The following is an 11,305-nucleotide window of genomic DNA, read 5'->3' on the forward strand; positions in this document are numbered from 1 at the left end:
GCACTGACATAGTTGAGGACTCAGTGATGACTGCCCTTTGCAGGTCAGAGGTGACAATAGGAGATGCATTAGTGTCAATGTGTATGATAGAATTCCAGAATAGCAAAAGTAGTTGGCAGCACTTAATCATCAGAAGCAAGTGAATTTAATTACTGGTTAGAGATCCTTGGAATGTAGGAGATCTGTGCTGTTCTACACACCCTGTGTTCCAAGGGGCAAGATAGATAGAAAGCTAATGAGGGTATTTATTGACTTATCTAATGACAGCAAAATCAAGAGCTGGTGAGCTAAAGGCACATTTTAACTGCCAAAATAGAAAAGCATGGTTTTTGGACATATTTCCAGATAAGAGCCAATTCTCAAACTCAGAGTCCATTGATTAAATGAAATCTGGATCCCCTGAGGAAGTTCTCTGCAACACAACCAGTATATACAATATGTACTTATATCTTTTCCAAAGGAAACTATGGCCATTTTTCAGATTAATTGTGTACTGGATGTTGTGGTCTATGCTCAGGTTGGAAGAAGAATTACCAGACATAGAGCAGGGTGAAAAGATGAGTTTCTTGAGATAAGAAATGCTGTCGGTACAGTGGGCAGACTTCCTAATGATCAGGGAAATCTGACCTCAGGCACATGGTTCTGTCTGTTTTTATAACCCAGGGACAAAGGAGAGAAGAGAGGTCTTAACAATACACTTTCTGGTTGGCTGGAGACTTATAATGCCCCTATATAAGTGGGTTAAGGGGTTGGCCAAATACCTTTCCTAATAGGAGATAAGGAATAGGCCAGGTTGCTCAGAAGGAACTCTTGAATTATGTAACAATTGCAATGGGATGGAAGGGCAATAAAGGTCTGGTAATTTTTATCCCATTGACATTGATATAATGAGATTCTTTGAGTTTATCTCACTGGAGGAGCCTTGGAGGCCCACATTGGAGAAATGATAAATACCAAGCTCTTTAAAGAGCTGTTAGATACAGGATAACTACATTGATACAGAGAATCCAAACTGCCACCATAACCCCATGCTGGAGTGGGACATATAGTGGCCAGGTGACAGAGTCCTAGCCCAGATCTGTTTCATTGTAGCTTCAGTGGGTCCATCAACTTATGGTCATCTCTCCAGTTGCTGAGTGCATACTTGAAATGGATATACCTAGCAGCTGATAGGACCATCCAATGTGATCAGTGTTCCTCTGGCCTGTGAATTAAGAACCATTAAGGTAGGAAGGGTCAAGTGGAAGCTCCTGAAACTGCCTCCCATTACCCCACTTGCTTTTCAAAGACAGTAAATAAGAAGTATTATCTCATTCTAGTGGAATTGTAGAGATTAATGCTAACCTAAAAGATTTAAAATCTTTAGGGAGCTTTGTTTACCAGAATGGTCCTCCAAAGCCAGATGGGCCATGGCAGATAATGGTGGACTATTGTGAATTTAATCAAGTGGTATCTTCATGCATAGAGGGTATACCAGGTATTGTATCTTTGGTTGAACCAATCAACACAGCCTCTAGCACTTGCTTTGTGCTTTTGATCTGGCAAATGTGTTCTGTTCAGTTCCCTTCAGGAAAAAAGATCAAAAGCACTTTGCATTCACTTGGGAAAATTGAGTTCATATTCACTCAAAGCTGTGATGTTTTCCTATGAATTCTCTCGGGGCTGACTAACTCTCCTGATGTTTGTCATAATATAGTTCAAAATGACTGTATTTGATTATTTGAAGCTGCTTCAAAACATCACATGAAGCCATTTTATTGATGATATAGTATTAATTGGTCCTGGGGAGTAGGAAATGGCAAGTACTGCGGGTGCCCTAGTAACATACATACATGCCAAAGGGTAAGGGGTAAATTATAAATATTCAGGGGCCTGCAACAATGATCATATTTTTAGAAACTTGGATATCTGAGGCATACCTGGGTAACCCCTTCAAAGGAAAGGAAAAGTTACGGCATCTTTCACCTCTTACCACCTACTACCTATTCAAGAAATATAAAACAGTATTTGGAACACCTGTTTAGATTTTACAGATAGCCTGTGCCACACTTGAAAGTACTGCTCTCACCTATCAGATGAGTCAAAAAGCTGCAAGTTTTGAATAGAGTCAATAAAAGAGAGGACTCAGCAGTGGTTTCAGGCTGTGATACAAGCTACTCTTCTCTTTGGCTCATAATGATATGGCAGATCCCAAGGTGCTAGGTTGTTAATGATGCTGTGTGGAATCTGGCATGACCTAAAAGGAAAATCACAGCACAGCCTTCTAATGTTCTAGAGTAGGTTCAGAAAACCTACTGGCATGATACTGAGCATTTGACTATGGAACATCAAATGATTATATTATCAGAGCTGCCCTTCTGGACCTGGGTTTTATAAGGTTGGGTCCACACAGCAACAACCCATTGAATAACAGAAGTGTTATACATGGGATCACATCTAAGCAGGTCCAAAAGTCATAAATTATTTACAAGAACAGGTGGCAAACATCTTGTACTCCTTACTCACACTTACATTTTCATGAGGCGTTTCTTATGGCCCCTGATGTTGGAGAAGAATCTTCATGACTGATTCAGGCTTGATGTGTTATCAGAGCTGAAAACAGGCTGTTACTATACTATAGTTCACTCAGGGAGGGGCTCTAAAGGACAGTGGTGAGGAAAATCTTAGCGGACAGAACTTTGAGATGTACATTTAGTTATCACCTTTGATTGGAGGGAGAAATAGTCTGAGCCAAGGAAATACAGAGTCTTGAGAAATAGTGAATTGTGTGGTTGAGTGAGTCAAAGGCCTGGGAGGTGTAGCAAAGAGACCTGGGAAGAGACATGCAGAGGGAACTAAGGGAGTGGACAAAACTGTGTGGATCTTTGTGTCCTATGTCTGGGTCCACTAGTGAATATCCACTATAGGTGAGATACTGAACATTCAGGTAGATATATCAAAGATTGTATTCTCCAAAGATGGTCACCAATGTCTCCTGTCTCACATATGCCTCTTATAATGTGACCTTGACACTCCTTCCAATTCCCTCTTAGTGAATCTGGGCAAGTTATCTTTCACCTGCAATGGTACAATATGGTAGAAAGGATTTCCTATGACATCTGAGGCTAGATCTTAAAAATTCTCTGCATTTCCACTTTGCTCCCTTGGGAATCCAGGTGAGATACAGTGAGAAAGCCCAAGTTATGCTCACGCAGAGAAACCACATGGAAATGACATATGTAGGTATTCTGGCCCATAGCTCAGCTGAGGTCCCTGCTGACAGCCAGGAGCAACATGCAGACCTAAATGAAGATGCTTCCAGATAATTAAGGGTCCACTTGTTGATTCCCCTCCAGTTGTAGCCCCAGACGTCATGGAGCAGAGACAAACCATCACCACTCTGTCCTCAGGAACATTCCTGACCCACTTTTCTGATGTAAGAGAAACCTGCTGTGGAACTGTTGTTTCTTCTCTGGCTATGAGAGGGAGACTTTCTTCCTTGGGAAACTGCAAGTTTCAAAAACAGTGTTTACTTTCCTTCCCCTCTGGGCTGCAGGGTACTCTGCCTAGAGTTGCTATGGAATTTTCTATTTTTCTCCCCACAGGGCCTGGTGAGGTCAAGTGGCTAAAGTAAAACTTACTTTAAAAAAAAGTTCATATCTTAGATAGTATGAGCTCTAAAGTTCCCCTCATTTAGAGGAAGAACACCTAATCTTTATCTTTACCTTTGGAACCAGAAAATTGACATGAATATTGAATGCTTAGGCTTGTAGAAGGAAGGAAACTCATTTTAGTTTGCCCTTTGGGGTCATTGGGTGAAGGCCTCCAGCAGCCAGGCCTTAAATTCCCCAGGAGGTCATATCCTCTGAAGTAGAGGAGGTGTCGTAGGTGGCAGTCCCCATGGTGGTTTGCAGAATTTCCCTGGGAGAGGCTGGGACTTGTAGTTTCTGGACCACCACAATGATGTTGCTTAGACTCCTTACCCATTTTGTGAATATTGTAGGTGAACCAGAGGTCATTTCCAATTACCTCCAACACCATGGGTTAGTCCTATTAACAGATGTTTTCCCTCTAGTTTTTATTTTTTATATGATTTTTATAAATTGTAAAATACACATAACATAAAATTTACTATCTTATTTATAAGTTTCCAGTTTAACGGCATTAAGTACATTCACGTTGTTGTGCAACCATCACCACCATCCATATCCAGAGCTCTTCATCAACCCTGTACCCATTAAGCAGTAATTCCCATTCCTGCCTCTCCTCAGCACCTGGAAATCACTCTGCTGCTTTCTGTTTCTATGAATTTGACATCTCTAGGTATTTCATGTAAGTGGAATCGTACAGTGTTTGTCCTTTTGTCATTGGCTTATTCCTCTTAGCATAATGCTCTCCAGGATCATCCATGTTGTAGCATGTATCAGAATTTCCTTCTTTTTCGAAGGCTGAGTAATATTCCATTGTATACCACATTTTGTTTATCCATTTGTCCATAAAAGGACATTTGGGTTGTTTCTACCTTTTAGACCTTGTGAATATTGTTGCTGTGAACATTAATGTACAAATAACTGTTTGGAGTCTCTGCTTTCAATTTTTCTGGATATATACCCAGAACTGGAAATGTTGGGTCATATTATAATTCTATTTTACATTCTTTGAGGAACGTGCCTACTGTTTTCCATAGCTGCTGCCCAATTTTATTTCCCATCAACAAGGGTTCCAATTTCTTCACCTCCTCATCTACACTTGTTAATTTTTGTATTATTTTGTTTTGTTTCTAGTAGCCATCCTAATAGGTGTTGAGTTGGTCCCATTAGTTTTTAGCCATTAGCTAAATTAGCCATTTTAGCCCCATTTGCCAGCTGCCCTCATATTTCCTAAAGGATAAGGATGTTACCATGACATCTGTCAATATGTAGTCTTTTGGTGGCTGGCTGTCTCTGTTGGTCTCTCATAAGGACTAAGAAATAACCGAGATAGTCTCTCTGTCTTTCTTTGGGGGCAAGCTAATATTCCAAACCCTCACTGGAAGTTGTTTGCTTTTTAGGCAGCTGACAACTTTTATTTCCTGCCTTTAGGCAATATGGTATAATAGCTTAGAGCGTGGACTCTGGAGTCAGATACTTGGGTTAGCATTGTCATTTATTAGATCTTGGACAGGTTACTTTGCCTCAGATTCTTCAGCTATGAAATGGAGCCAGTAAATTATAAGGAGTAATTAAGTTAATACATAAAAATACTTAAAGTATTCTTGGCCATGATTGTCACTCAGTAGTAGTAGCACCTGTTACCCCTCCATACCACACTCTACAACTTCATCCACATTCCCATGTGTAGAAGACAGTTATCACCTACTGTTTTCTGGGTGCGAAAGTTGAAGTTTAGAGATATTAAATAATTGACTCAAGATATCACAGCTGATAAATAGAGGAGCTGAGATTCATTCTCTGAGTCTGACCCTAGAGCCTGCTTCTAACACGTTCTATGTTGGTGACTCTGGCTTGGCAGGACAAATGAGGACAGTGTTGTCCTTGATGAGGAAAGACAGCTATTAGTAGTAACTAGGCAATTGGAGCCTGGTAAGTGTTCCATCAGCTTTCCCCATTGTGTCTGTCATCCTGTGAATGAAGAGCAGATGTGAACATTGCTGCTAGCTGCTCATTTGTCAGATGAGAACTGACTTGACTGTGCTCATTATAAAATTAATTTTTAGGTCTTGGTGATTTTAACGAAGCATGTGAATTGTAGGTCTCCACAAGAATCATAGACTCTAATTTACTTTTTTATTTTTTTATTTTATTTATTATTTATTATTATTATTAAAGTATAGTTGATTTACAGTGTTTCATCAAGGTGTGTTGTACAACATAGTGACCCAGTCACAAACATTTCCCTGTGCTGTACAGTAGGATCACATTGCCCATCCATTCCATATATAACAGTTTGCATCCCAAAAACCCCCAAAGGTCCATGCATCCAACTCTCTCCCTTTTCCCACTTGGGAACCCCAAGCCTGCTCTTCTTGTTCATGATCTGTTTCTATTTTTTGCTTTTTTGTTATTTTTAGATAGGATCATCTGTTCCATATTTTAGATTCCACAAATAAGTGATATCATATGGTAATTGTTCTTGTCTTTCTGGCTTACTTCACTTAGTATGAGAGTCTCTAGCTCCATCTATGTTGCTGCAAATGGCATTAGTTTGTATTCTATATGGCTGAGTAATGTAATATTCCATTGTGTATATGTACCACATCTTCTTAATCCATTCATCTGTCAATGGACATTTAGGTTGTTTCCGTGTCTTGACTACTGTGAATAGTGCTGCTGTGAACACAGGGGTGCATGTGTCTTTGTCAGTGAAAGTTTTGTCCAGATATATGCCCAGCAGTGTAATTGCTGGATCTATATTTACTAGCTCTATATTTAGTTTCCTGAGGTAACTCCATACTGTTTTCCATAGTGGTTGTACCAATTTACATTCCCACCAGTGGCAGAGGAAGGTACCTTTTTCTTCACACCCTCTCTAGCATTTGTTTGTTGACATTAATGATGGCCATTCTGACTGGTGTGAGGTGGTACCTCATTGTAGTTTTGATTTGCATTTCTCTAATAATTAGTGATATTGAGCATTTTTTCATATGCCTGTTGGCCATCAATGTGTCTTCTTTGGAGAAATGTCTATTTAGGTCTTCTGCTCATTTTTCAATTGTGCTGTTTGGTTTTTTGTTGTTGTTGTTGAGTTGTGTGAGTTGTTTGTGTATTTTGGAGATTAGGCCCTTGTCTGTTGCATTATTGGCAAAGATTTTCTCCCATTCTGTGGGTTGTCTTTTCATTTTCTTAATGGTTTCTTTGCTGTGCAAAAGCTTTTGAGTTTGATTAGGTCCCATTGGTTTGTGTCTTGATTGTCATTATTCTAGGAGATGGATCAAACAAGATGTTGCTATGATTTATGTGAAAGAGCATTCTACCTATGTTTTCCTCTAGGAGTTTTATAGTGTCTGGCCTTATATTTAGGTCTTTAATCCATTCTGAGTTTATTTTTATATATGGTATTAGTGTTGTACTTTCATTCTTTTACATGTAGCTTTCCAGTTTTCCCAGCACCATTTATTGGGAGGCTGACTTTCTTCCACTGTATGTTCTGTCCTCCTTTGTCATAGATTAGTTGACCATAGGTACTTGGATTTATATCTGGGCATTCTATCCTGTTCCATTGGTATATATTTCTGTTTTTGTGCCAATACCGTATTGTTTTGATGACTATAGTATTGTAGTATTGTCTAAAGTCAGGAAGCTTGATTCCCCCATTTTTGTTTTTCAATATTGCTTTGGCTATTTGGGGTCTCTTGTGTTTCCATACAATTTTAAATATTCTGTTCTAGTTCTGTGAATAATGTCTTTGGTAATTTGACAGGGATTACATTGAACCTGTAGATTGCCTTGGGTAGTATAGTCATTTTGACAATATTGACTCTTCCAGTACAAGAGTATGGTATATCTTTCCATCTGTTTTGTTGTCTTTGATTTCTTTCATCAACGTTTTATGGTTTTCAGAGTATAGGTCTTTTGTCTCTTTAGGTAGGTTTATTTCTAGGTATTTTATTCTTTTTAATGTGATTGTAAATGTTACAGTTTCTCTGATTTCTCTTTCTGTTCTTTCATTATTAGTATACAGAAATACAGTTGATTTCTGTGTATTAATTTTGTAGCCTGCACCTTTGCCAAATTCATTGATGAGTTCTAACAGTTTTCTGGTGCTGTCTTTAGGGTTTTCTAGATATAGTATCATGTCACCTGAAAACAGTGATAGTTTTACTTCTTCTTTTCCAATTTGGATTCCTTTTATTTCTTTTTCTTCTCTGATTGGTGTAGCTGGGACTTCCAAAGCTACGTTGAATAATAGTGGTGAAGGTAGACATCCTTGTCTTGTTCCTGATATTAGTGGGATCTTTTCAGTTTTTCACCATTGAGAATGATGTTATCTGTGGGGTTTTCATATATGTTTTTTATTATGTTGAGGTAGGTTCCCTCTATCCCTACTCTCTGGAGAGCTTTTATCAGAAATGGGTGTTGAATTTTGTCAGAGGCCTTTTTCTGCATCTTTTAAGATTATCGTTTGGTTTTTATTCCTCACTTTGTTGATGTGGTGTATCACATTGATAGATTTGCAGATACTGAAGAATCTTTGCATCCCTGGGGTAAATCCTCCTGAATTATGGTGTATGATCCTTTTAATATATATTTGGATTCAGTTTGCTAGTATTTTGTTGAGGATTTTTGCATCTATGTTCATCAGTGATGTTGGCCTATAATTTTCTTTTCCTTTTTTTTTTTTTGTGCTATCTTTGTCTGATTTTGGTATCAGGGCCATGTGGCCTCATAAAATGAGCTTGGGAGTGTTCCTTCCTCCACTGTTTTTTGAAAGAGTTTCAGAAGAATAGGTGTTAACTCTTCTCTGAATGTTTAATAGAATTCACCTGTGTAGCCATCGGCTCCTGGACTTTTGTTTTGTGGAAGGTTTTTAATAACATTTTCAATTTTGGTACTTGTGATTGGTCTGTTCATATTTTCAGTTTCTTTCTGGTTCAGTCCTGGTAGGTTGTACCTTTGTAAGAATCTGTCCATTTCTTCTAGGTTGTCCATTTTATTGGCATATAAATCTCTTATGATCCTTTCTATTTCTGTGGAGTCTGTTGTAATTTCTCCTTTTTCATTTCTAATTTTATTGATTTGAACCCTCTCCCTTTTTTTCTTGATGAGTCTGGCTAAAGGTTTATAAATTTTGTTGATCTTTCCAAAGAACCAACTTTTGGTTTCATTTATCTTCTCTATTGTTTTCTTTCTATTTCAGTTGTTTCCATACTGATCTTTATGATTTCTTTCCTTCTGCTAGTTTTGGGCTTTGTCTGTTCTTCCTTCTCTGTTTTAGGTACAAGGTTAGGTTGTTTATTTGAGCTTTTTCTTCTTTCTTGAGGTAAGATTGTATTGCTATAAATTTTCCTCTCAGAACCACTTTTGCCATGTCCCATAGGTTTTGGGTCATTGTATCTTCATTGTCATTTGTCTCTAAGTATCTTTTGATTTCATCTTTGATTTCTTCAATGATCCATTGGATGTTCAGTAGTATATTGGTTAGCTTCCAGGAGTTTGTGTTTTTTGCTGTTTTTTTTTTTTTTTTTTTTTTTTTTCTTGTAGTTGATTTCTAGTTTCATAGCATTGTGGTTGGAAAAAATGCAGGGGATAATTTCAACTTTTTTTAATTTACCAAGGCTTGATCTGTGGCCCAAAATGTAATCTATCCTGGGTAATATTCCATGTGCACTTGAGAAAAATGTATATTCTCCTGCTTTGAGATGGAATGTTCTATAAATATCAGTTAACTCTATCTGGTGTAGAGTATCATTTAAGGCCTGTGTTTCCTTGTTGATTCTGTCTGGACGATCTGACTCTTGATGTAAGTGGGGTATTAAAGTCCCCTGCTATTATTGTGTTGCTGTCAATTTCTCCTTTTATGGCCGTCAGCAGTTGCCTTATATATTGAGGTGCTCCTATGTTAGGTACGTATATATTTACAACTGTTATTTATTCTTCTTGGATTGATCCTTTAATTATTAGGTGGTGTCCTTCTTTGTCTCTTGTGATTTTCTTCACTTTCAGACTGTATGTGTCCTTGGGTCTGAAATGGGTCTCCTGTAAACAGAATATATATGTAAACAATATATGGGTGTTGTTTTTGTATCTATTGAGCCAGTCTGTGTCTTTTGGTTGGAGCATTTAATCCATTTACATTCTGTAAGTATGGATGTGTGTATTTATTGCCATTTTGTTAATTGCTTTGAATTGTTACTTTGGGTCTTTTTTTCCTTCCCTTCTTTTGTTGTCTTCTCTTGTGATTTGCTGACTCTCTTTAGTGCTGTATTTGGATTGCTTTTTCTATTTTATGTGTGTGTGTGTTGTACTTATTATTTTGGTTTTCAGTTCTCTTATTTTTGAATGCATTTTCAATGTTCTGCATTTGTCTTCTCATGTCTGCTAGTCTTGATGTCATTTTTGTCAATGGGTGATTTTCTACCTTTGTATTATCTTTGTCTTTACCACTGATTTTATTCTTTTGAAATTTTTTTTGTTTCTAGTTGTGGCTTTTTCTTTTCTGCTTAAAGAAGTTCCTTTAGTAGTTGCTGTAGAACTGGTTTGGAGTTGCTGAATTCTTTTAGCTTTTGTTTGTCTGAAAAGTTTTTGATCTCTCCTTCAAATCTGAATGAGAGCCTTGCTGGGCATAGTATTCTTGGTTCTAAGCTCCTCCTCTTCATCACCTTAAATATATTTTCCCACTCTCTTCTAGCTTGCAGAGTCTGCTGAAAGATCAGTTGTTATCCTTAATGGTGTTCCTTTGTATGCTATTTGTTGATTTTCTCTTGTTGCTTTTAATATATTTTCCTTGTATTTAATTTTTGTCAGTTTGATTAGTATGTGTCTCACTTTGTTTCTCTTTGGGTTCATCCTGTGTGTGATCCTCTGTGCTTCCTCCGCTTGAGTGAGTATCTCCTTTCCCATATTAAGGAAATTTTCAGCTGTAATCTCTTCATATGTTTTCTCTGGCCCCTTTTCTCTTTATTTTCCTTCTGGAACCCCTATGATGTGAATATTGGTATGTTTAATGTTGTCCCAACTGGGGCTCTCCTCAGTTTTCATTATTTTCTCTTTATTTTTTTCCTGTGGCAGTTATCTCCACCACTTTATCTTCTACATCGCTTAATTCGTTCTTCTGCCTCCATTATCCTGCTGTTGATCCCTTCTAGTGTATTCTGCATTTCAGATATTGTGCTATCCATCTTAGTTTGCTTGTTCTTTAGGTCCTCTAACTCTTTGTTAAACATTTCTAATAACTTCTCTATCTGTGTCTCCATCTTTTTTCCAAGGTCTTGGATCATCTTTACTATCTATCATCACTCTGAATTCTTTTTCAGGTAAGTTACCTCTCTCCTCTCTGTTTAGTTGTTTTTGTGTATTTTTGTCTTGTTCCTTTGTTTGAAGATTGTTTCTTTGTTGTCTCGTAATGTTTAACTTTCTATATTTATTGTCCCCTTGATGACAGGTATGTAGATGCTGTCGTTGTTGCCTTGTCTTGAAGTTCACAGAGGTGTTAGTGGCTCATAGGTACCTAGAGCATGTGATGGGGATGGTGGCATTATGTTACCTCCCCTGAACCAAGGTGGCTGTTATGGCTGGGGTCTGTGTGAATGTTGGTAGTGGTTCACAGTTCACAGGATTGCTTTCTTGTGGGGGGGCGGTCAGGACTGGCTCCTGTGATTCCTCTTGCT

The sequence above is a fragment of the Sus scrofa genome, chromosome 13, assembly GCF_054392235.1.
Source record: "Sus scrofa isolate SSC_HxYL_T2T_F1_AM1 chromosome 13, Sscrofa_HxYL_maternal_Yorkshire_Landrace_v2.0, whole genome shotgun sequence".
NCBI classification, from domain to species: domain Eukaryota; kingdom Metazoa; phylum Chordata; class Mammalia; order Artiodactyla; family Suidae; genus Sus; species Sus scrofa.